Source organism: Pristiophorus japonicus, chromosome 1, assembly GCF_044704955.1.
Source record: "Pristiophorus japonicus isolate sPriJap1 chromosome 1, sPriJap1.hap1, whole genome shotgun sequence".
NCBI lineage: Eukaryota > Metazoa > Chordata > Chondrichthyes > Pristiophoridae > Pristiophorus > Pristiophorus japonicus.
In genome coordinates this window covers 198,333,924-198,361,150 of record NC_091977.1, presented here as the reverse complement: position 1 = coordinate 198,361,150, position 27,227 = coordinate 198,333,924, and the positions used below count along the sequence as shown (strand labels likewise).

At 44.4% G+C, this 27,227-nt stretch overlaps 1 protein-coding gene across 1 annotated transcript in view; it reads left to right on the top strand.

Annotated features, from left to right (window-relative positions):
- The first annotated feature begins 10,192 nt into the window (after window positions 1-10,192).
- The window catches only part of LOC139267961 (soluble lamin-associated protein of 75 kDa-like), a 102,204-nt gene continuing 85,169 nt past the window's right edge, over window positions 10,193-27,227 (top strand). Inside the window, exon 1 of the mRNA XM_070885948.1 lies at window positions 10,193-10,292. The gene's annotated coding sequence lies outside the window, so the exon portion shown is untranslated. The remainder of the gene's footprint in view (window positions 10,293-27,227) is intronic.

Below are 27,227 nucleotides of genomic sequence, written 5' to 3'. Positions count from 1 at the left end.
CCCAAACCCCTTCTACTGAGCATCTGTGTGGCTCCCCTGCATATATGAGGTTAGCTGCGAGCCTGGGCTCACAAAGGCCCCTGACCCTGATGGCCATTTGGGAGAGGAGGAGGGTCCAGCAAGTGAGCCTGGCACTGCTGACTGTTCCATCCTTTATTCTCCCATCTAACAACATAAGGGTCGGGGTGTGATGGGTGAGGAGTGTGATAGGGGATACTCCTGTGAAAACCTGTGCTCTTTTCACAGCCCAGTGAGTGGCTAACAGATGCCTTTCACAGTTGGAGTACCCCTTCTCCACCTCTGCAAGGACTCCAGAGGAGTACACCACCGGTCTCAGCTGTCCGTGCCTTTCCTGTAAAAGCACTGCACTCAGACTGTCCCCGCTGGTTGCTACTTCTAAATAGAAATCCTTTCCCCCATCAATAGCCCCCAGTACAGGCCCCTTCTGCAGATTCTGTTTCAACTGAAGAAATGCAGCTTGGCAGCCTTGATCCCACTCCCACTCGACCCCTTTGTGTAGGAGCCTGAGTAGAGGGGCTGCGGTTGCTGCATAATCTTCTATGAAATCTCTGCAGTAGCCTGTGATCCCTAAAAAAGATCTGACTCCGGATACGGTGGTCGGTACCGGGAGTTCCTGCACGGCTTGCCTTCCGGCCTCATCTATACCTCGTTCCCCTGCTCTGAGTGTTAGACCCAGGAATTTTACTTCCTTTAACCCTATCTGGGCCTTCTTGGGGTTGACCTTAAAACCCCCCTCCTTGAGCACAGCCAACAGTTCTGCCAGCAGGGGACCATGCTCTTTACTGTTGTCAGTGAAAAGGAGCAGGTCGTCCACATACTGCACCAACTGTTGCGGCTGGCTGAAGCTCTTCAAACAGTTCGCCATGCACTGATGGAAGATGCTGGGACTGTTGTGAAATCCCTGAGGGAGGCAGCTCCAAGTATATTGCTGTTCCTTAAAGGTGAAAGCAAACTTGTACTGGTCCTCTCTCCTCACAGGGATAGACCAGAAGCCATTTGAAATGTCTAGGACTGTGAAGGTGGTTGCAGACGCAGGGATTTCCCTGATCAGGCCTGCCACTGCTGCCACTGTGGGAGCACAAGCCGGGATGTTTCTGTTGAGCACCCGATAGTCCACAGTGGCCCTCCATGAGTTGTCCGGTTTTCTGACCGGCCACAGGGGAGAGTTCACGTGCATGGCTATGGGTCTCAACACACCCTGCTCCACCAGTGAGCTCATTGCCACTTCCAAGTCGGCTTCTGCCTCTCTCGGGAAGTTATACTGCCTCTGAGGTCGGGACATGGGATCCCCATCTATCCTGACCTCTACTCCGGTAACTCTTCCACAGTCGTGTTTGTGGGTGGCAAAGGCTGCGAGACTGGCTCGCACATAGGCCCTGTACTCTGCCGGAGTGTTCCTGACCAGGAGCTCTAAGTCATAACCCCCTTTTGGCTTCACAGTACACAGAGCCCCTTTGTCTTGTATTCTTTCTATAAGCATGACCTCGTTGTTTGTACCTGGGTCCACTGTTCCCCACAAACAGTGATTTCGCAGATCCACCAGGATCTGGTGGGCTATAATGAAGTCGGCCCCCAATATACCTTTGTTAGCCTGCTCCCACCTTATCAGAACGCACTTCCATTTGGTGGTCAGTGCTCCCAACTTAAGGGTCAGTGGGATTGAAAAATACCCTGTTCTTTCGTTCCCCGTGAAGCCAACAAGCTCGTAGGGCACACCACTGGACAGGGGCGAGGAGGCCGGGTCCTCTGTGTGGACAAGGGTGCTTGAAGCCCCCGTGTCCAACAAGTAAGTTCCCTGGTTCCCCTCCACCTCCATTTTTACCCATGGTCTTCCCCACGAGGTATAGTCCAGCGGACACAGGTAGGCAGGCTTGGTGGGTGCTAGTCATGGTTCCTGCCGTATGGGTGCTGTGGGGATCTCTCTGCCCACCGCTACATTGATCCGGCCGGGACCTGTCAGCAGCTGCCTGAGAGTTTCTACAGCGGTTTCAAACACTGTTGTGGCACCCGCTTTCTCATTACCCGGTTTCACCTCCGTGGGTGTTTTTACTTCTTTCACGCGGTAGGGGTTGGCCCTGCAGTTGTTGCGGTAGTGGCCAGGCTTACCGCACCCGTAACACACCCCCCTTCTATCGGGAGGATTTCCACCCTCCTGATGCCACTTTTTCGGGGGTTTGGTTGGGTTCACCGCATGCACCCGGCCTTTTACTGTTTTCTCTGGCTTCCCCTCTTCCTCCCCATCCCGCCGCGGTGTGGCAGCCAGTCTCCCTATCACGATGGCTTCGGTGAGATTGGGGTCTCCCGGGATGAACCAGAGATCTGCCCTTTCCTTGACACTGGGCAGGCTGTTCGCAATTATGGTGTGAAACCATGCTTCCCTTTGTTCCGCTGTAAGGTTGTTTCTGACAAGCAGGCCACCACATGCTGTGCTGTAGACCAGCCATAACCTTTCCACGTATATCTGTGGGGCCTCTCCTGCTAACTGGCGTGTTTTCGATATCCTTTCAAAGGAATTCCCTTTGTTCCACCCCATGGCCTCTAGGATAGCCCTTTGTAGTGCTGCGACAATCTGGGGGAAGAGCCTGGTAGATCTTCCCGTCAATGGAAAAAAGGAGCACTTTAACTGCCTCCGCGTTATCGCATGTGTTCATGTCCACTGCCTGCGCTATCTCCAGGAAGTGAGCATACGGATCTCCCAGTCTATTGAGCTTTGGGATATGTGACACCATGGTCTTTAATGTAGCAACTGAATGCGGAACGATAAACTCACTGTCCAGCGATCCTTGGGGTTGTGCACCTTGTGGGGGACCGTACTTCCTCTGCACAGCCGGGCACATCGGTCCCCCGGCAGACACCACCACTGCCCCCCCCACCCCCCCTTTCCTCAGCCTCAACTGCTTCTGAATTTAAATCTGCAGACTCGACCCTTTCTGCGGGTGTCCCATACCCTTTTGGTTGGACCGGCTCTACCTGGCCGACCCCATGCCCTGTGGGTTTCTTGGGCTGCACCCTCTGATCCTCCGTAAGGCCTGCCGGACACACTACCGGCGCCTCAGGAGGCGGTCGACTGTCCTCTGCCGCCGGATCCTCTTCCACTCCCCAATACCCTGACTCCTTGGTTGCCTCCCTGGGCCCCAACAGACAGACTGGCCCCTTTACCTGGGACAGAGCCTGGAGGAGGGATTGGATCCGCTTATGGCAGGGCGCATGATCTGCCTTCTCATGACTTATTTCGGTGTTAACTTTATAGGCTGTGCGCAAATCCCTTAATTGGACCTGAAGCTCTTGGACCTGCTGGGCATAAGCTGCACTCTGCTCCCTGTACTTCTGTTCCGTAGCCTGTGACACCATAACCTGACTCTGCAGGTACTCCTGATGGTTGCGGAACATTTCCTCTAACCGTGCCCTTCTATTTCTTTCCTCTATTAACTCTTCTGTGACCTTAGTACACGCGGCCCCCTTGGCCGCTGAGGTTATAACGGCATCCTTTAATTCCTCCTATAATTTTCCTCCCTGGAGTCTAACTCCCGAACCTGCCTAGTTAAACATATCAGCCAAATTGCCTTTTCTACCCTTTTGTTATGTGTAGGCCCTTTTGTCCACTGGACGTGGCGTCCTGGTCAGGTTCTGAACCCAGGTTTTAGCCAAATTGACCTTGGAGAAAACATAGTCCGTGATTCTCTCCTCCATTTTAGATTTTTCCAGTACCACCCTCTCTGAGGTAGTAAGCTCATTCTCCCACTGAAGTCCTGCCGCGGTCCCCATGAGTGTAGGGGGTTTTTGCTCTGCCCAATTGCGGGGGTCTTTGATGGTTGTTGGTGTATTGGGCCTCTCTGTCCCTTCCAGGGGACGGTCCAGCAGCTTATGGCTCGCTGACCACTAAACTGGCGGTTTCGAAGTGCCCTAGCACCCTATCTGGTTCTAACCTCAGAATTTTTGGTGGATTATGAGCTTCCACAAGGGAAAACAAAACACTCAGAGACAAGTGGTCCTTGGAAGGAAAAAAAACGGGTAAGTTCAATTTATTAACCACGGTAAGTTTTCCAACAAGGTCAAACTTCATCAAAACACATATCTGACTCACACTTATAAACGATGAAAATCTATGGGAAGAAACGGACACAACGAAAACCTTACACAAATTTACCTTTACAAGACATTTCGAACACCACCCCCACCCAGCTTTTTACCTGACTGACCTCGGCTGACAGTTGGGAAAAGAAACCCCAGGATAATACTTACGATCCCTTTTGACAGTTACTTTTTTTTAGCCTTAGGATGGTTGGTTTACGGGGTAGCTGGAGTGAATGTTGCCTCTCCCAGTTACTTCAGTCTCCGGTTCTTCAGCTGGTTGGCCTCGGAGCGTTGTTCGGCTTCTTGAGACGATGTTGGGCCTCTCGGTAGTTGGGTTGTATATTCTGCACACAAGTCGAGTCCAGGGCACGTTCGATGGTAGGTTTCCCAGCCGGTAACATTCCATCTCCGTTCTCTCTCGGTTTCTGTCTTTCTGTGACTGTTACTGCTCCTCGACTCCTTCTCCTACTGCTCCAGCTGCTTCTCCCCTCTCAGTGGTTCCGTAGGTCCTATATTTGTACCCAATTTAGTTCTGGCCTTTTCCCGCTCAAACTCAGTTGGTGGTCCATTGTGTAAGTTTGGGCGGGGAGATAGCTTTGAATATTTAATTAGAAGATGTCACAGGTACAGGTAGGTGTGAGGACTGGGGTATTGTTTCAGTGCACATTGGTGCCTCAAAGTCTGCTGGTCCATTGTAACAGTCCTGGGAGTCAATCGGTTTGGGCCTCCCCTTTGATGGGCCATCATCGCAGTGATCTCAGGACTATTGTCTACTGTCCATATTAATTAAGTAGATGATGGTCCACATTCATAATTTGATTAGGGGTGAGTCATATTTTCAAACTGGGCCGGGTAGTCCCCATTGGTTGAGGATTTCCCCGCTTCAGGCTCAACTCGACCCCTGATTGGCCTGCCAGAATGCACTTTCCCCCCATTGGCCAGTGCCTCTGTCTCGCTTGTGAGCCAGACTCCACAATGTCTGTATCCGCCCACACGTTTCCCAGCCTGCCTGGTCTGAGGATTTTACTTGGCCAAAAATGTTCATTTAAAATGTATAGGATGGTCCCATCTTAGTTTTCTTGTCCTTAGGGTGTTCCAAAAGAAAATGCGGCCGTGGATTTTCAAACTTTACAGATGAGCTGACAAATCTCATCGATGACCTCCTTTCGGAAGTGCAACCTCCGAAGGCACGCGTTATCAGACAAGTTGAGGTAAGATTGCTTTTCCTTGTAAGTTCTTCGGCTGTAAGGTCTCCTCCTACGACCACGCGTTAGCCTGCAACTTCTACAATTGACCCTTTCACTAAACCCTTCACTTAACTCAAGCTCAGATGCCAGCAGTTCTGCACTTACAAGTAATGGCAGAGAAGCTGCAGCCCCCATCACTTTAATCACTATTACTTTCACTGTTTATATAAATGCCCTTTCTACTACTGAACTGACCTTTCTACGAAAATAAATGAAAATATAATTATAATAATAAATATGTTTAAATTTGAGTGGATATATCTGTAAAATACACTTATAACTCACAAATAACTAAGCACTCTTGTTTTTGCAGCCTTCCTTCCTTCCTCCGATATTCAAAATGATGTCAAAATGTCGTCCGTAATGTCGAGCTCTGTAAGGAAAGCCCGGGAAAAGCAACTATTCCCCAGCAATGTTGTCGGTGAGCGATCAGCCCGGCGATGTGCCGGCGATGTGCCGAAAGTTAGACTGAGTGATGTCCAGGCGATCACCTCAGTGATCAGTTCGGCGATGTGAGCCAAAAGTGAATGGGATAATTTTTCAGCGATGTTCCAGCCTGAATTTCCACTTTTTTGTCAAAATGGGCGATAAAAGGCCATTTTTGGCGATATATGGGCAATATAAGGGCAATGTGGTGAAAAGTCTAGACCTGGCCACTATAAGTAACTGCATGCAAAACTCTTTGTCAAGCACATTTCCAGGTGTTGGTCATGAAGATCTCCTAATAATTTGGACTTGAATTTATTTGGTATAACCACTCTTGCACCCCACATGATGTAATCTTTATCGACTGATAATTCATTCCTACAAATGAAGAATGGATGAATATCTTTCTCTGGTTTGGCCAGCCATTTGGGATGTAATCATATACCTTTGACATAACTGGGTCACGTTTGGTTGCTCTACTAATCTCTTCAGCTGTGACTGGCAGTTCATCAATGTATGAAAAATAGAACACTTCTTCCCTATTGGGTGTAACTTGAAAAGGGGAAGGCAATCTAGACATAGCATCAGCATTACTGTGATCAACTGATCATCTGTACTCAATGTCATATGTATATGCTGACAAAATCAAAGCCAATCTCTGCATTCGGGCCGCAGCTAATGTTGGAACTGGGGACTTTGGATGGAGGATTGCTGTCATGAAAGGTTCACTCAGTTGATTCCTGAGATGAAGGGATTGACTTATGAAGAAAGGTTGAGCAGGTTGGGCTTATACTTATTGGAGTTCAGAAGAATGAGAGGTGATCTTATTGAAACTTATAAGATAATGAGGGGGCTCGACAAGGTGGATGCAGAGAGGATATTTCCACTCATAGGGGAAATTAAAACTAGGAGCGTAGTTTTAGAATAAGCGGTCGCCCATTTAAAACTGAGATGAGGAGGAATTTCTTCTCTCAGAGAGTTGTAAATCAGTGGAATTCTCTGTCCCAGAGAGCTGTGGAGGCTGGGTCATTGAATATATTTAATGCGGAAAGAGACAGATTTTTGAGCGATAAGGAAATAAATGGTTATGGGGCGGGGGCAGGGAAGTGGAGCTGAGCCCATGATCAGATCAGCCATGATCTTATTGAATGGCGGCGCAGGCCCGAGGGGCCAAATGGCCTACTCCTGCTCCTATTTCTTATGTTTTTATGTTCTTAAGGGCTTATGGTCTGTAATGATGGTAAACTTATTACTATACGAGTATTTGTGGAACTTTTTGACCCCAAAAATTAAAGCCAAAGCTTCCCTTTCGATTTGCGCATAATTACAGGGCACTGAGAGATTGTGAAGCAACAACAATTGGTCTATATAATACATGGGAGATCACTGCCCCAACTCCATGCAGAGAGGTGTCACATGCTAGCTTGATCTCCTTAGATACGTCATAGTGAACTAACATGGTGCTCTCTACCAATTGGCTTTTACACTCCTTGAATGCTGTGTCACATTCTTCTGATCACTTCCAATGGACCTGTTTTTTCAACAGCTCATTCAGTGGATATAAATAACACTGTAGCCAAATTTGGTAGGAACTTCCCATAATAGTTCAAAAGACCCAAAAATGATCGAAGTTCAGTGACATTTCTGATTTCTCTTGGCTGGACGTAAACCATCTTTGTCTACTCTGTGCGCTAGGTATTCCACTGAGTTTTGAAATAACTCAAATTTGCGACCAGACACTCGTACTCTGTGCTTCTCTAGCCGTTTGAGCACTTCATTCAGTATGTTATTATGGATTTGCCTGTTTGGTGCTGAAATGAGTATGTCATCTAAATAACATACTACCCTTCAATGCCTTGCAAAATCTGGTTCATCACCCCTTGAAATATGACGTGGGCAGAAGACACTTCAAATGGTAGCCTATTAAATTGATATAGGCCTAGATGAATACTTATAGTCAAGCATGATGTGGACTCCTCATCTAGTTCAAGTTGTATGTAGGCATTTGTAAGATCCAACTTTGAGAATATCTGACCACCTGTCAGTGCTGTGAACAAATCTTTTACATTTGGCAATGTATTGGGAAGATTACCCTCTAGAACCTGGTTTACGGTTACTTTATAATCCCCACACAACCTTACCTTACCTTCTGACAACAATGGGTGTAGCCCACTTACAGAGATCTATCTTAGAGATTATGTTCTCAGTCTCTAGTCTTTTGAGTTCTTGCTCACCTTTCTCCTTGAGTGCATATGGTACGGGACGTGGCTTGCAGCAAAATGGTCTAGCGTTCTTCTGTACCCTGACATTCGCCTTGAAGCCGGGATCAGACTGCCTGTTTTGCGGAACACCTCCGGATACATCATCCTTTGATGCAAATCTCGTTTCAACACAAAAACTCTCACTCCAATCCAGCTTCAGTGATCCTAACCAATTTCTTCCTGGTAAGGCAGGCTTGTCTCCTGCCTCTACTGAGAAGCAAGCTCTGAAATTGATGCTTGTATTTCACTGGAACGCTGATATGACATACCACAGGAATGTTCTCCTGAGTAGCCTTGCAGCTTTATCTTGGATGTCTCTAATGGGAAATCACGCAATTTCTTGAGATAAGCGATTCTGGCACTATACTCATGGATGCACTAATGTCGATTTCCATGGGTATCCTGATTCCTGCAGCATCTACTTGGATGATGATACTTTTTGAATTGCTGTTAGATACCCTCGTGGTCCTGATGATGTGTATTTCTTTATCCTGTTGCTTTTCTTCCATGCTGTGTACTCTCTGGGGATTTCTACTTACAGCCTTGAAAGTTGGTTTACTCTTCATTCAGCATGCCTTCGCAAGATACCGAGCTTTCTTGCAGAAGAAATACTCTGCCTTCACATATGGACAACTTTGAGCAATGTGTTGTCCCAGGCACTGATAGCATAACTTCAATGCTCTGTTACCTTGGCCAGTTGCTGAGGCCTTGGGGCCAAACTGCCTTTTACTTTTAACCTGTAGGCGATTCACGTCGGTTGTCTGACGCCTGGAAATGGTATGAAATTCTCGGGAATATTCGTCGGCCATATCCATTGACATAGCTGTCTGAAAAGCTAAATCAAAAGTCAAGTTAGGAGTTGTCAACAATGTTCTTCTGATTGCTTCATCATTCATCCCACAAACAAAGCAATGCTCGGTCCTGAAAGTTTCTGAAATGACAGTGAATGGATAGCTTCTTTAATGCTACAATATACTCACTGATACTTTCATTAGGTAATTGATTTCGTATTCCAAATAGATAACTTTCAGCAATTTCCAGGAGCTCAGGACTGTAGTGCTGTTCTAACTTGCTTAGAATCTCTGTAAGTAATGTGTCCTTTGGCTTTACGGGAACAAGCACATTTTTCAGGGTTTCACACACCTCGGGGCCTGCTTCAATCAGGAAAATAGCCCGTTTTCTTTCTAAAATCACCTGATTACTGTTTTCATTATTGGGGATTTCGATGATACGATTCACAGTGAAAAACATTTCTAGTTGCTCCACATGCGCTCTGAAAGTGTCACGGTCATGTTGAAATGCACCCAAGAATCCTATTATTCCCATAGGCCCATATGGATTATTCAATTCCGCCAAGTGTGCTTGTAATTTACATTAGATTTTTAGCTGTTCTGCAAAGCAAACTCTAGTCTCTTTGTTGTTTGGCTGGAATCATCCACCAACAAAAATTTCAGCTAGGGTATCCAGGAATCCCATCCTCATCGCCAATGTGCTATATTCTTTATGACCTCACAAACACATAGGACTTCACAAGGTGGCTTTAACACAGGAACTTGTCAGGTGTCCTGTCACCTGATGTCTTTATTGCATTTACAGCAAAGGCTGCATTACCACAGTATTCCACTGTGTGGAGCAGTAGTCCACTAGGTGGAACTATATATTAAAGGAGGCCAACCAGGAGTGCGTTGGAATAATCAGGTCTAGAGGTTACAAAGGCATGGATGAGGGTTTCAGCAGTGGATGAGCTGAGGCAGGGCAGAGACAGGTGATGTTACGGTGGTGGAAATAGGTGGTCTTAGTTCGGAAAAAGCTCTTCCAAAAACTTTACCGGGCAGCAATGGCCCTTTAAAGTGAGCTCAGCATAATCCGAATATGAATTATGAAATCACTGTTTTCACCATTGCAATGAGACCTCTTAAAAATAATACCCAGTAAATAGCTTCTTCTTGTTTTTCTTTTACAGTCAGTTCTAAATGAGATATTTTGTTGTTATAAAGCGTGCATGCGTTGTGTGCAATTTCCCATCATTATAATGCATTTGTTTTATCTGCTGGAGAAGCATTTTTTTAAGGTATACAGTGTCCCTTTAATTTAAATTACCGGCGTCGCATTGCGTGCGTCAGCTTTGTGAGCTGGAGACGGTTTAATGAGCAGCAGTAGCAGCGCAGCGAGAGAGGTAGGGACACGCTTCGGGAGTCAGAGCTGGAGCCCCACCAAGATCTCATCCCATTACAAATCGCGAGCATTGCAAATCCCAAACACGGTGAGCAATTCGTGCACTTGATCTTTGGTATGTCTTTGTTTTGTATTTGCGAAATTTGAAACCTAAGTCTCGATTGCAATTAAATGTTGAAATTGGAAGGCCCTGGATGCAATGAGATGTGGAAGGTATTAGTGAGCGGGTAAACGACTGGTTTTAAGGATTGGTGTGTAAATCGGCATCGGAGCATGCGCTTTTAACAACAGAGAGGGCAACAAAACCAATGAGATATGGTCGACATTCCAGCACTGAATATCTTTGTGGGGCTGGACATGTAAGATGGAAATTGGTGTTTGGAAAACCCTTGGTAAACAGGTGTATAGATCATAATCATCATATAGATAACACTATGAAACAACTGGATAATATTTTGAGGAATTATTTCAATCATTTTGTTGAAAAATCCTCATCATTTTTTACACAAGTCCACTTACCCATTTTAGAAAGAAAAAAAGGGTCAAGATTTGATTGTATTGTGTAATATATGTCCTGTACATTAGGTTGCAAAAATATGTGGGGTGGCACTAGTACTTAATATTAGAACTAATAAAGTGAACTACAGCTCAAAAGAGTGGACTTGTACATTCTCTGAACATCAACATTTATATCACGGAATGGGTCTATGGTGACTTGAGAAACAAAATTAGGACAGGGTTGTAAGTTGGTTGGTTCTTCTGAAGAAACTTCTGCATGCAATAATTGGTGTGTTTTGTAGACTGGTTTAAGTAATGTTATCAAATACATGGCTATGGGACCCACATTATATGGGATTGTCATTGGTGCTGTAATACATTTTCTAGGAAGGAATCAATGTTTTTTTAAAAGTCTGAAAGATTATTTCTTGCCTGTTTTCAATCAGTTTTATGTTCAGTAAAAGAAATATGAAGAAGTGGCTGATGAAAAATATTTTTGCAATGGCATGCATAACAATTGGTATTGTGCTGGGGGAGAAAAACAAAATTCCTTTTGTATCTTGACTCCATGTCGAACTTCTGTTGAGGAAATGTGAATCCAATTTACACTCAGCATGTATGTACTTGTATTGCAAAAATAAAGTTATATAACTTGTTTTCTAAATTTTAAATCAGTTCTTGATCATACTTTTTGGAACAATTTCAAGCTAGTATGATTTTGTCCAGATTTATTTTATGATGCCTTATTTTTAATTTTCTATGTTTCTTTTAAGATGATTAAAGGAGGAGATAGAGAGAAACTGGTGTTGAGGAGTCCAGAACATGGGGGCATACCCTTAAAATTAGAGCTAGCCTGTTCTGGGGTGATATTGCCCTTCTCTGGGGCAACTAGGAATGGACAATAAATAATGGCCTTGCCAGTGATGCCCACATCCTGGAATGAATAAAAAAAAATCAGAAAGCACTTCTTCTTCAGTGGAAACTTTAGTGGAAATCTGGAACTCTCTTCGCTCGAAAAAGCATTGAATGCTAGTAAAATCGGAGTTTTCAACACTGAGTTTGATAGATTTTTGTCACATAAAGGTATTGAGGGATATGGAGCAAATGTAGTTGAGGTACTCATCAACCATGATCTAACTGAATAGTGGAGCAGCTCGAGGGGCTGACTGGTCTACTCCTGTTCCTATCATTTTTTTTATTAAGTTGGTACACAATTAAAGAAGTAAAGTTTTTTTTTTACAATGTTCTACATGTTATAACACCAAATTGTAATTTAAGACTAGAAAACGTAATACCTCAAAAGAGTAATTAACATATTTGGTGGGCTCTGAAATCACACCGGTGTGTAACGGGTGGGTGGGGCAAGTGCCACCACTGCGCTGCCTCTGACCTCCTGTTTGATGGTTGGCAAAGTGGATTTGCTGATGCTTGTGGTAGATGCAAAGAAGATTTCTGTCTCTGGAGCCCTTGGACACCCTACCCAGAGGACAGCAGTGCTTTGGGTGGATGTCCTTGCTTCTGCAATTTAAAATTGTATTCTGCCAGAGTGGGGTTGGATAAGAACATAAGAATTAGGAACAGGAGTAGGCCATCTAGCCCCTCGAGCCTGCCCCGCCATTCAATAAGATCATGGCTGACCTGGTCGTGGACTCAGCTCCACTTACCCGCCCTCTCCTCGTAACCCTTAATTCCCTTATTGGTTAAAAATCTATCTCTCTTTGACTTGAAAACATTCAATGAGCTAGCCTCAGCTGCTTCCTTGGGCAGAGAATTCCACAGATTCACAACCCTCTGGGAGAAGAAATTTTTTCTCAACTCGGTTTTAAATTGGCTCCTCCGTATTTTGAGGCTGTGCACCCTAGTTCTAGTCTCCCCGACCAATGGAAACAACCTCTCTGCCTCTATCTTGTCTATCCCTTTCATGATTTTAAATGTTTCTATGATCACCCCTCATCCTTCTGAACTCCAAGGAGTAAAGACCCAGTCTACTCAATCTATCATCATAAGGTAATCACCTCATTTCTGGAATCAGCCCAGTGAATCGTCTCTGTACCCCTTCCAAAGCTAGTATATCCTTCCTTAAGTAAGGTGACCAAAACTGCACGCAGTACTCCAGGTGCGGCCTTACCAATACCTTATACAGTTGCAGCAAGACCTCCCTGCTTTTGTACTCCATCCCTTTCGCAATGAAGGCCAATATTCCATTTGCCTTCCTGATTACCTGCTGCACCTGCAAACTAACCTTTTGGGATTCACCAAAAAGAGTTTCATGCACAAGGACCCCCAGGTCCCTTTGCACCACAGCATGTTGTAATTTCTCCCCATACAAATAATATTCCCTTTTACTGTTTTTTTTTCCCAAGGTGGATGACCTCACACTTTCCAACATTGTATTCCATCTGCCAAACCTTAGCCCATTCGCTTAACCTATCCAAATCTCCTTGCAGTCTCTCAGTCCTCTACACAACCTGCTTTCCCACTAATCTTAGTGTCATCTGCAAATTTTGTTGCACTACACTCTGTCCCCTCTTCTAGGTCATCTATGTATATTGTAAACAGTTGTGGTCCCAGCACTGATCCCTGTGGCACACCACTAACCACTGATTTCCAACCGGAAAAGGACCCATTTATCCCGACTCTCTGCTTTCTGTTCGCCAGCCAATTCTCTATCCATGCTAATACATTTCCTCTGACTCCGCGTACCTTTATCTTCTGTAGTAACCTTTTGTGTGGCACCTTATCGAATGCCTTTTGGAAATCTAAATACACCACATCCATCGGTACACCTCTATCCACCATGTTCGTTATATCCTCAAAGAATTCCAGTAAATTAGTTAAACATGATTTCCCTTTCATGAATCCATGCTGCGTCTGCTTGATTGCACTATTCCAATCCAGATGTCCCGCTATTTCTTCCTTAATAGTTTCAAGCATTTTCCCCACTACAGATGTTAAACTAACCGGCCTATAGTTACCTGCCTTTTGCCTGCCCCCTTTTTTAAACAGAGGCGTTACATTAGCTGCTCTCCAATCCGCTGGTACCTCCCCAGAGTCCAGAGAATTTTGGTAGATTATAACGAATGCATCTGCTATAACTTCAGCCATCTCTTTTAATACACTGGGATGTATTTCATCAGGACCAGGGGACTTGTCTACCTTCAGTCCCATTAGCCTGTCCAGCACTACTCCCCTAGTGATAGTGATTGTCTCAAGGTCCTCCCTTCCCACATTCCTGTGGCCTGCAAATTTTGGCATTGTTTTTGTGTCTTCCACTGTGAAGACGGAAGCAAAATAATTGTTTAAGGTCTCAGCCATTTCCACATTTCCATTATTAAATCTCCCTTCTCATCTTCTAAGGGACTAGCATTTACTTTAGTCACTCTTTTCCGTTTTATATATCGGTAAAAGCTTTTACTATCTGTTTTTATGTTTTGCGTCAGTTTACTTTCGTAATCTATCTTCCCTTTCTTTATTGCTTTCTTAGTCATTCTTTGCTGTCGTTTAAAATGTTCCCAATCTTCTAGTTTCCCACTAACCTTGGCCACGCATTGGTTTTTAATTTGATACTCTCCTTTATTTCCTTGGTTATCCACGGCTGGTTATCACTTCTCTTGTCGCCCTTCTTTTTCACTGGAATATATTTTTTTTGCGCACTATGAAAAAGCTCCTTAAAAGTCCTCCACTGTTCCTCAGTTGTGCCACCGTTTAGTCCTTGTTTCCAGTCTACTTTAGCCAACTCTGCCCTCATCGCACTCTAGTCCCCTTTGTTTAAGCATAGTACCCTCGTTTCTGATACAACTTCCTCATCCTCAATCTGTATTACAAATTCAACCATATTGTGATCACTCATTCCGAGAGGATCTTTTACGAGGAGATCGTTTATTTTTACTGTCTCATTACACAGGACCAGATCCAAGATGGCTTGCTCCCTTGTAGGCTCTGTTACATACTGTTCTAAGAAACAGTCCCGTATGCATTCTATGAATTCCTCCTCCAGGCTATCCCCTGCGATTTGATTTGACCAATCGATATGTAGGTTAAAATCCCCCATGACTACTGTCGTTCCTTTTTCACATGCCTCCATTATTCCCTTGATTATTGCCCGCCCCACCGTGAAGTTATTATTTGGGGGCCTATAAACTACGCCGACCAGTGACTTTTTCCCCTTACTATCTCTAATCTCCACCCACAATGATTCAACATTTTGTTCATTGGAGCCAATATCGTCTCTAACAACTGCCCTGATATCATCCTTTATTAACAGAGCTACCCCACCCCCTTTCCCTTCTTGCCTATCTTTCTGAATCGTCCGATACCCCTGTATGTTTAATTCTCAGTCTTGGCCACCTTGCAACCATGTTTGAGTGAGTAAGTCCCCAGCTCTATTTTAACTAACCCCATGCCTGATTTCCACCAGGCTGGGGTAGTTAAAATCGATCTCTTCGTGTTACCACCAAACAATCCAAGGTCAGGTTTAGTACTTTTGAATGTAAAAAAATAAAGCTCCATTCACTCAGTTATGTGCCTGAGCTCCACCCTCAAATGGGCTTCTTCCCTCCCATTCCACTTTGGTGATACAGGTCTTTTACCCACACCAACCATCCTATTGATATTTGAGCGCGATTGTCTATTTTGTGCTGTGGTTCCATCCTCACTAGGCACTGGATTTGGATTGTCCGAACCTGCTTTGTTTAGGACTTTGAAGACGGAAGACATTTTAATCCCATCATTCGCCGTTTAATTTGAACTCTGGTCTCCGAGTATGAAATGCCATAATCAAAAGATGGGTGACATACTCTGAATAATAATTTAAGATGTGACATGTAAGTGTAGCATGTTTGGGAGGAACAAGTGACTTTGGACCTATGGTTCACAAAGCTCTCCATCACTGGGGTTTTCTTGTCTTGTCTGGGACTGTTGTAGACTAATTAACAGAGCTAGAAACATTGAAAATAGGTGCAGGAGTAGGCCATTCGGCCTTTTGAGCCTGCACTGCCATTCAATATGATCATGGCTTATCATGCAACTTCAGTACCCCATTCCTGCTTTCTCTCCATACCTCTTGATCCCGTTAGTCGTAAGGGCAACATCTAACTCCTTTTTGAATATATCTAACGAACTGGCCTCAACAACTTTCTGTGGTAGAGAATTCCACAGGTTCACAATTCTCTGAGTGAAGAAGTTTCTCCTCATCTCGGTCCTAAATGGCTTACCCCTTATCCTTAGACAGTGACCCCTGGTTCTGGAATTCCCCAACATCAAGAACATTCTTCCTGCATCTAACCTAACAGAGAATTGTGAACCTGTGGAATTCTCTATCACAGAAAGTTGTTGAGGCCAGTTTGTTAGATATATTCAAAAAGGAGTTAGATGTTGCCCTTACGGCTAAAGGGATCAAGAGGTATGGAGAGAAAGCAGGAATGGGGACTGGGAGAAATTTAGAACTCCGCAGAGGAGGACAAAGGGTTTGATTAGGGCAGGAAAAATGGAGTACGAGAAGAAGCTTGCAGGGAACATTAAGACGGATTGCAAAAGTTTCTATAGATATGTAAAGAGAAAAAGGTTAGTAAAGACAAACGTAGGACCCCTGCAGTCAGAATCAGGCAAAGTCATAACGGGGAACAAAGAAATGGCAGACCAATTGAACAGGTACTTTGGTTCGGTATTCACTAAGGAGGACACAAACAACCTTCCAGATATAAAAGGGGTCAGAGGGTCTAGTAAGGAGGAGGAACTGAGGGAAATCCTTATTAGTCGGGAAATTGTGTTGGGGAAATTGATGGGATTGAAGGCCGATAAATCCCCAGGGCCTGATGGACTGCATCCCAGAGCACTTAAGGAGGTGGCCTTGGAAATAGCGGATGCATTGACAGTCATTTTCCAACATTCCATTGACTCTGGATCAGTTCCTATGGAGTGGAGGGTAGCCAATGTAACCCCACTTTTTAAAAAAGGAGGGAAAGAGAAAACGGAATTATAGACCGGTCAGCCTGACCTCAGTAGTGGGTAAAATGATGGAATCCATTATTAAGGATGTCATAGCAGCGCATTTGGAAAGAGATGACATGATAGGTCCAAGTTGCTTGACAAATCTTCTAGAATTTTTTGAGGATGTTTCCAGTAGAGTGGACAAGGGAGAACCAGTTGATGTGGTATATTTGGACTTTCAGAAGGCTTTCGACAAGGTCCCACACGAGATTAAAGTGCAAAGTTAAAGCACATGGGATTGGGGGTAGTGTGCTGACATGGATTGAGAACTGGTTGTCAGACAGGAAGCAAAGAGTAGGAGTAAATGGGTACTTTTCAGAATGGCAGGCAGTGACTAGTGGGGTACCGCAAGGTTCTGTGCTGGGGCCCCAGCTGTTTACACTGTACATTAATGATTTAGACGAGGGGATTAAATGTAGTATCTCCAAATTTGCGGATGACACTAAGTTGGGTGGCAGTGTGAGCTGCGAGTAGGATGCAATGAGGCTGCAGAGTGACTTGGATAGATTAGGTGAGTGGGCAAATGCATGGCAGATGAAGTATAATGTGGATAAATGTGAGGTTATCCACTTTGGTGGTAAAAACAGAGAGACAGAATATTATCTGAATGGTGACAGATCAGGAAAAGGGGAGGTGCAACGAGACTTGGGTGTCATGGTACATCAGTCATTGAAGGTTGGCATGCAGGTACAGCAGGCGGTTAAGAAAGCAAATGGCATGTTGGCCTTCATAGCGAGGGGATTTGAGTACAGGGGCAGGGAGGTGTTGCTACAGTTGTACAGGGCCTTGGTGAGGCCACACCTGGAGTATTGTGTACAGTTTTGGTCTCCTAACTTGAGGAAGGACATTCTTGCAATTGACGGAGTGCAGTTAAGGTTCACCAGACTGATTCCCGGGATGGCGGGACTGACCTTTCAAGAAAAACTGGATCAACTGGGCTTGTATTCACTGGAGTTCAGAAGAATGAGAGGGGACCTCATTGAAACGTTTAAAATTCTGATGGGTTCAGACAGGTTGGATGCAGGAAGAATGTTCCCAATGTTGGGGAAGTCCAGAACCAGAGGTCACAGTCTAAGGATAAGGGGTAAGCCATTTAGGACCGAGATGAGGAGAAACTTCTTCACCCAGAGAGTGGTGAACCTGTGGAATTCTCTACCACAGAAAGTTGTTGAGGCCAATTCACTAAATATATTCAAGAAGGAGTTAGATGAAGTCCTTACTACTCGGGGGATCAAGGGGTATGGCGAGAAAGCAGGAATGGGGTACTGAAGTTACATGTTCAGCCATGAATGGCGGTGCAGGCTAGAAGGGCCGAATGGCCGACTCCTGCACCTATTTTCTATGTTTCTATGTAACCTGTCCAATCCCATCATAATTTAATATGTTTCCATGAGATCCCCCCTCATTCATCTAAATTCCAGTGAATATAAGCCAGTCGATCCAGTCTTTCTTCATATGTCAGTCCTGCCATCCTGGGAATCAGTCTGGTGAACCTTCGCTGCACCCCCTCAATAGCAAGAACGTCCTTCCTCAGATTAGGAGACCAAAACTGTACACAATACTCCAGGTGTGGCCTCACCAAGGCCCTGTACAATTGCAGTAAGACCTCCCTGCTCCAATACTCAAATCCTCTTGCTATGAAGGCTAACATGCCACTTGCTGCCTTCACCGCCTGCTGTACCTGCATGCCAACTTTCAATGACTGATGTACCATGACACTCGGGTCTCATTGCACCTCCCCTTTTCCTGATCTGTCACCATTCAGATAATATTCTGCCTTCCAGTTTTTGGCCATCAAAGTGGATAACCTCACATTTATCAACATTATACTGCATCTACTGTGCATTTGCCCACTCACCTAACCTGTCCAAGTCACCCTGCAGCCTCTTAGCATCCTCCTCACAGCTCACACTGCCACCCAGCTTCGTGTCATCTGCAAACTTGGAGATATTACATTCAATTCCTTTTGTCTAAATCATTAATGTATATTGTAAATAGCTAGGGTCCCAGCTCTGAACCTTGCGGTACCCCACTAGTCACTGCCTGCCATTCTGAAAAGGACCCATTTATTCCTACTCCTTGATTCCTGTCTGCCAACCAGTTCTCTATCCCTCAAGTCTACCACCAAACTCATGGTCTACAGGGCTGTAGTAATACCTGACCACCTGTATGGGTCTGAGGCATGGACGATGTACAGAAGGCACCTCAAGTTGCTGGAGATACATCAACGATGTCTCCGCAAGATCCTGCAAATCTCCTAGGAGGACATCAGTTTAACGCCTCTGTTTAAAAAAGGTGGCAGACAAAAGGCAGGTAACTATAGGCCGGTTAGTTTAACATCTGTAGTGGGGAAAATGCTTGAAGCTATCATTAAGGAAGAAATAGCGGGACATCTAGATAGGAATAGTGCAATCAAGCAGACGCAACATGGATTCATGAAGGGGAAATCATGTTTAACTAATTTACTGGAATTCTTTGAGGATATAACGAGCATGGTGGATAGAGGTGTACCGATGGATGTGGTGTATTTGGATTTCCAAAAGGCATTCGATAAGGTGCCACACAAAAGGTTACTGCAGAAGATAAAGGTACGCGGAGTCAGAGGAAATGTATTAGCATGGATAGAGAATTGGCTGGCGAACAGAAAGCAGAGAGTCGGGATAAATGGGTCCTTTTTGGGTTGGAAATCGGTGATTAGTGGTGTGCCACAGGGATCGGTGCTGGGACCACAACTGTTTACACTATACATAGATGACCTGGAAGAGGGGACAGAGTGTAGTGTAACAAAATTTGCAGATGACACAAAGGTTAGTGGGAAAGCGGGTTGTGTAGAGGACACAGAGAGGCTGCAAAGAGATTTAGATAGGTTAAGAGAATGGGCTAAGGTTTGGCAGATGGAATACAATGTTGGAAAATGTGAGGTCATCCACCTTGGGGGGGAAAAAAAACAGTAAAAGTGAATATTATTTGAATGGGGAGAAATTACAACATGCTGCGGTGCAGAGGGACCTGGGGGTCCTTGTGCATGAATCCCAAAAAGTTAGTTTGCAGGTGCAGCAGGGAATCAGGAAGGCGAATGGAATGTTGGCCTTCATTGCGAGAGGGATGGAGTATAAAAGCAGGGAGGTCCTGCTGCAACTGTACAGGGTATTGGTGAGGCCGCACCTAGAGTACTGCGTGCAGTTTTGGTCACCTTACTTAAGGAAGGATATACTAGCTTTGGAGGGGGTACAGAGACGATTCACTAGGCTGATTCCGGAGATGAGGGGGTTACCTTATGATGATAGATTGAGTAAACTGGGTCTTTACTCGTTGGAGTTCAGAAGGGTGAGGTGTAATCTTATAGAAACATTTAAAATAATGAAAGGGATAGACAAGATAGAGGCAGAGAGGTTGTTTCCACTGGTCAGGGAGACTAGAACTAGGGGGCACAGCCTCAAAATATGGGGGAGCCAATTTAAAACCGAGTTGAGAAGGAATTTCTTCTCCCAGAGGGTTGTGAATCTGTGGAATTCTCTGCCCAAGGAAGCAGTTGAGGTTAGCTCATTGAATGTATTCAAGTCACAGATAGATAGATTTTTAACCAATAAGGGAATTAAGGGTTATGGGGAGCGGGCGGGTAAGTGGAGCTGAGTCCACGGCCAGATCAGCCATGATCTTGTTGAATGGCGGAGCAGGCTCGAGGGGCTAGATGGCCTACTCCTGTTCCTAATTCTTATGTTCTTATGTAGTGTCCTCGACCAGGCTAACATCCCCAGTATTGAAGCACTGACCACACTCGATCAGCTTCGCTGGGCAGGCCACATAGTACACATGCCAGATACGAGACTCCTAAGCAAATGCTTTACGCGGAGCTCCTTCATGGTAAACGAGCCAAAGGAGGACAGCAGACATGTTATAAGGACACCCTCCAAGCCTCCCTGGTAAAGTATGACATCACCACTGACACCTGGGAGACCCTGGCTGCAGACTGCCCGAGGTGGAGAAAGTCCATCCGGGAGGGCGTTGAGCTCTTTGAGTCTCGACGCAAGGAGCATGAAGAGGCCAGGCGCAGGCAGCGGAAGGAGCGCGTGGCAAACCAGCCCTACCGACCCCTCCCCCCCCCCCCCCCACAAATGTCTGTCCCACCTGCAACAGGGTCTGTGGCTCTCGTATTGGACTGTTCAGCCATCAAAGAACTCACTTTGGGAGTGGAAGCAAGTCCCTCTCAATTCCGAGGGACTGCCTATGATGATATCCACGTCAATACCATGTGCTTTAATTTTGCACACCAATCTCTTGTATGGGACCATGTCAAAGCCTTTTGAAAGTCCATATACACCACATCCACTGGTTCGCCCTTGACAACTCTACTAGTTACATCCTCAAAAACTTTGAGAAGATTTGTCAAGCATGATTTTCCTTTCATAAATCTATACTGACTTGGACCAATCCTGTCACTGCTTTCCAAATGCGCTGCTATTACATCTTTAATAATTGATTCCAACATTTTCCCACTACTGATGTCAGGCTAACCGGTCTATAATTACCCGTTTTCTCTCTCCCTCCTTTTTTAAAAAAGTGATGTTACATTAGCTACCCTCCAGTCCATAGGAACTGATCCAGAGTCTATAGAATGTTGGAAAATGACCACCAATGCATCTACTATTTCTAGGGCCACTTCCTTAAGTACTCTGGGATGCAGACAATCGAGCCCTGGGGATTTATCGGCCTTCAATCCCGTCAATTTCCCTAACACACTTTCCTGACTAATAAGGATTTCCTTCAGTTCCTCCTTTTCGCTAGACCCTCGGTGCCCTAGTATTTCCAGAACGTTATTTGTGTCTTCCTTAGTGAAGACAAACTAAAATACTTATTCAACTTGTTTGCCATTTCTTTGTTCCCCATTTATAAATTCACCTGATTCTGACTGCAAGGGACCTACATTTGTCTTCACTAATCTTTTTCTCTTCTATAGAAGCTTTTGCAGTCAGTTTTTATGTTCCCTGCAAGCTTACTCTCATATTCTGTTTTCTCCCTCCTAATTAAACCCTTTGTCCTCCTCTGCTGAATTCTAAATTTCTCCCAGTCCTCAGGTTTGCTGCTTTTTCTGGCCAATTTATATGCCTCTTCCTTGGATTTAACACTATCCCTAATTTCCCTTGTTATCACGGTTGAGCCACCTTTCCTGTTTTATTTTTACGCCAGACTGGGATGTACAATTGTTGAAGTTCATCCATGTGATCTTTAAATGTCTGCCATTGCCTGTCCACCGTCAACCCTTTAAGTATCATTCGCCAGTCTATCCTAGCCAATTCACATCTCATACCATCAAAGTTACCTTTCTTTAAGTTCAGGACCCTAATCTCTGAATTAACTGTGTCACTCTCCATCTTAATGAAGAATTCCACCATATTATGGTCACTCTTCCCCAATGGACCTCGCACAACAGGATTGCTAATTAATCCTCTCTCATTACGCAACACCCAGTTTAGGATGGCCAGCTCTCTAGTCGGTTCCTCGATATATTGATCTAGAAAACCATTGATTGCTATCACTGGTCACAACTCTATTATCGCTTCATATGACTACCAGGACGGTTAGAAGGGTCTTTGTCTTTATTCGTCTAGCAATTCCTATGTTCCTATGAATAGTGTTGAAGTAGCTAAAGGTGAGGTGGAGAGAGAACTTGAGAGTGTTAGTAGACTCCATTCTTATGATGTTACTGAGGAGCTGCAAAGCATGGTGAACTGCATTGCCAAATCAGAAGAGCATGAGTATGATGAAACTATAGTACTCTAGTCAAACCACACCGCACATACTATGGCCAGCATTGGTTATTAAAACACATGGGAAACAGTTAAGGCCTAGAGGTAGTGCACCAAAGAGCCATAGGACTTATCCCCAGCATCAGAGGACTGAGCACCGAGGTAAGGCTAGAGAAAAGGAGGCTCTTTAGCTTTGTAGAAAGGTGACTGAGAGGGAACCTTATAAAAGTAAACGACCATTTTGTAGAAATTGCTGACTGGTTGAAAGTGTGGATATGGCAATACCATTTTAGCCACATGCACTCATTTTGGCAGAAAATGCCTTAATTCACATACCATACAGGTAACTGTACTTCACGTATATTTACTATACAAACCATTACCACCATTCAGTAACCAAGTAAAGAGCACATAATGAACAAAGAACACTCGCACACTGCCTTTCGTCTTGCCCTTTTATCAACAAATGCACAAAAAGGTTAAAGTATACTGTGCAAATATGAATATTGAGATCACGTAGCCATGGATGGTGTCCATTGTTCAGTTTTTGTTTATTAATTAGAAATGCAATTAGTCATATCTGGTTTCCCAATTAGCCACATGTGGGTAATGTACCGGTCCAGGCAGCGGGCGGTCAAGGGGGTTGTTCAGCCTGACTGCCTGCCTCTCTTCCGTGCCTACATCCGCGCCAGGGTGTCCTTGGAGATGGAGCACGCGGTGTCCACCGGTACACTCGCGGCCTTCCGCGAGAGGTGGGCGCCGGAGGGACTGGAATGCATCATCACCCACGGCAACCAAATTTTAATTTGATTTTATGTTTTAAAGTTTAATTTGTTTTAATTGCCGGTGTTTTTAGTGTCCCCCTCCCCTTTTATAGGGGGCACTTGGAAAAAAAATGATTTTAGTGCCCAAAAAAACCCAACCCCCCCCCCCCCCCCCCCCCCAAAGAAAAACACAAAAAAAGGGCCTTGAAAATGTTTGGTGTGTCCCCCAGATCGGGGGGCACAATTTAATGTTTAGTTTCCTCCCAAAAGAGTTGTGGGTAATGTATTGGACAACACTTGTATAAAAAAAATATTAAATGCCAGAGATACATGTGGAATACTACTTCTTTGCACTAGAACAAGGAATCATTGATCAAACCTGTAAAAGGCAAATTTAGATCAGATGTTTGGATGATTGTATTCACACAAGACAGTACTTGGCACTTGGAATAGGGTAATGGAGGCAAAACCCTAATCATTCAAGAGCCAGTTGGAGACTATGATGAAGGCACTGTGGGTTCCTTCTGGATATATGAGCGAGGATGGCCTTTCTCATCAGTGTTTCTCATGGTTTTGTGGCTGCATGCTTACATCCACAAGTAAACAAGTGTCTCTCTAATTAGTCATATTGCTGGAGTGTCCTGTTTTTGAATTTGAAAAAGCCAGAATAAATGCTTCGCTGCACAAAGGATATCAATTAGAATTGGAAATCCAGATGCCTGTTTGCACGTGAATGCAATCTGTTGCTGATGTGCGTGTAGGGACCAGTATGGTGTGATTGTCCTGGAGCAAGTTGTTTGTTGGTTCAGTGATGATTTATAATCCTTCATGTACAAAGTCGGAATATAATTGCTTCTGATAGGACTGTGTCATAACCAGCAGCAATTACTTGACAGCCAAGTAATGTTTCATTTCACAAAGCTTGGCGTGGTATATCAAGATTATTTTTTATTTAGAATTGTTTCTTTGACTTTCTTGTTAGATATCATTAATGTGTACACATTTCATACACAAGTGATTACATGTCTAAAGTACTTCATTGGCTGTAAAGCGCTTTGGGACATCCTCTGGTCATGAAAGTCGCTATATAAATTCAAGTATTTTTATAAAACTGACCATGGCCAAGCTAGTCCAGGTCTAGTGTATAAAAGTAGTTTTTAGGTTTCAGGTTGTGATTTCCCCAAATAATGATAATTAGTTTAAGGTTGTATATTGTATGCCAAGTCCTGCCTTCTTATCAACTCGGCCAAAGGAATTGTGTTTGAGTCAACAAGGCTAAGCTTCACTCTTAATTACGTATGATAAATAATTCTTGTGCACAAGGTCCTAATGTTTGTTGTTTAAATACAATATGTTTTGTTCATGGAGCTATACCCTGTGCTGTTTCATCAGCTTATAAATATAGGTTTTACTCTGATTAGTTGGTCAAGTCTAGATAGTGCGAAAGAAAGGAGAAATTTACATGGTGTTCTGTAACACCATGCTGTTTTCACAAACTTATTCCCCAATGTAATCAGCCCTGGAATGCATCAGTACAATATTTGAATCGAATTACCAATGCTTTGGTGATTATGACTGACCATATTGAAGTTTGTATGATCATGGAATTAATGCAGACTAGTAACATGAATAGAGGCATAACCTATTAAATCTGGTTCCATAGTTGAGTGACAATAATCTTGGATATTCCTGACTGGGAGCAGAGGAAGCCTTGTGTCCAGTTGGAGCTCCGGAGGTGAGGGTGACTTTCTGTTTTTGTACATTGCATGTTTTGAGGGACCCTTCTCAGTACGTTTAGACATTAACCTCATGTCTTGTTGGGTGCTGCTACTACTGGAGAGGTGCTTGGACACGTTCTAAAACCTGGAACTTACTTCATGGTGGTTTATTTGGCAGGAAAGGCGAGGAACTACAGGTACTCACTCACACAAATAGTTAGTGTGCAGGTACAACAAGTAATCAGGAAGGCAAATGGAATGTTGGCCTTTATTGCAAGGGGGACAAGGGTATAAAAGCAGAGAAGTCCTACAACGGTACAGGGTATTGGTGAGGCCAACATACAGTTTTGGTCTCTGTATTTAAGGAAGGATATATTTGCATTGGAGGCTGTTCAGAGAAGGTTCACTAGGTTGATTCTGCAGATGAAGGGGTTGACTTATGAGGATAGAAACATTGAAAATAGGTGCAGGATTAGGCCCTTCGAGTCTGCACCACCATTCAATAAGATCATAGCTGATCATTCACCTCAATACCCCTTTCCTGCTTTCTCTCCATACCCCTTGATCCCTTTAACCATAAGGGTCACAGCTAACTCCCTCTTGAATATATCCAATGAACTGGCATCAGCAACTCTCTGCGGTAGGGAATTCCACAGGTTATCAATTCTCTGAGTGAAGAAGTTTCTCCTCATCTCAGTCCTAAAATGGCTTACCCCTTATCCTTGGACTGTGTCCTCTGGTTCTGGACTTCCCGGGGACATTCTTCCAGCATATAACCTGTCCAGTCCTGTCAGAATTTTATATGTTTCTATGACATCCCCCCTCATCCTTCTAAACTCCAGTGAATACAGGCCCAGTCGATCCAGTCTCTCATATGTCAGTCCTGCCATCCCGAGAATCAGTCTGGTGAATCTTCACTGCACTCCCTTAATAGCAAGACCGTCCTTCCTCAGATTATGAGACCAAAACTGAACACCATATTCCAGGTGAGGCCTCACCAAGGCCCTGTACAACTGCAGTAAGACCTCCCTGCTCCTATACTCAAATCCCCTAGCTATGAAGGCTAACATACCATTTGCCTTCTTCACTGCCTGCTGTACCTGCATGCCAACTTTCAATGACTGATGTACCATGATATCCAGGTCTCGTTGCCCCTCCCCTTTTCCTAATTTTCTGCCATTCAGATGATCTGCCGCCTTGTTTTTGCCACCAAAATGGATAACCTCACATTTATCAACATTATACTGCATTTGCCCACAGACCTAACCTGTCCAAGTCATCCTGCAGCCTCTTAGTATCCTCCTCACAGCTCACACTGCCACCCAGTTTAGTGTCATCCGCAAACTTGGAAATATTACACTCAATTCCTTCATCTAAATCATTAATTTATATTGTAAATAGCTGGGGTCCCAGCACTGAGCCCTGTGGCACCCCACGAGTCACTGCCTGCCATTCTGAAAAGGATCCGTTTATCCTGACTCTCTGCTTCCTGTCTGCCAACCAGTTCTCTATCCACGTCAGTACATTACCCCCAAATACCATGTGCTTTGATTTTGCACACCAATCCCTTGTGTGGGACCTTGTCAAAAACCATTTGAAAGTCCAAATACACCACATTCACTGGTTCTCCCTTGTCTACTCTACTAGTTACATCCTCAAAAAATTCTAGAAGATTTGTCAAGCATGATTTCCCTTTCATAAATCCATGCTGACTTGGACCAATCCTGTCACTGCTTTCCAAATGCGCTGCTATTTCATCTTTAATAATTGATTCCAACATTTTCCCCACTACTGATGTCAGGCTAACCAGTCTATAATTACCCGTTTTCTCTCTCCCTCCTTTTTTAAAAAAGTGGTGTTACATTAGCTACCCTCCAGTCCATAGGAACTGATCCAGAGTCAATAGACTGTTGGAAAATGATCACCAATGCATCCACTATTTCTAGGGTCACTTCCTTAAGTACTCTGGGATGCAGACCATCAGGCCCCGGGGATTTATCGGCCTTCAATCCCATCAATTTCCCTAACACAATTTCCCGCCTAATAAGGATTTCCTTCAGTTCCTCCTTCTCACTAGACCCTTGGTCCCCTAGTATTTCCGGAACATTATTTGTGTCTTCCTTTGTGAAGACAGAACCAAAGTATTTGTTCAACTGGTCTGCCATTTCTTTGTTCCCCATTATAAATTCACCTGAATCTGACTGCAAGGGACCTATGTTTGTCTTCACTAATCTTTTTCTCTTCACATATCTATAGAAGCTTTTGCAGTCAGTTTTTATGTTCCCAGCAAGCTTCCTCTCATACTCTA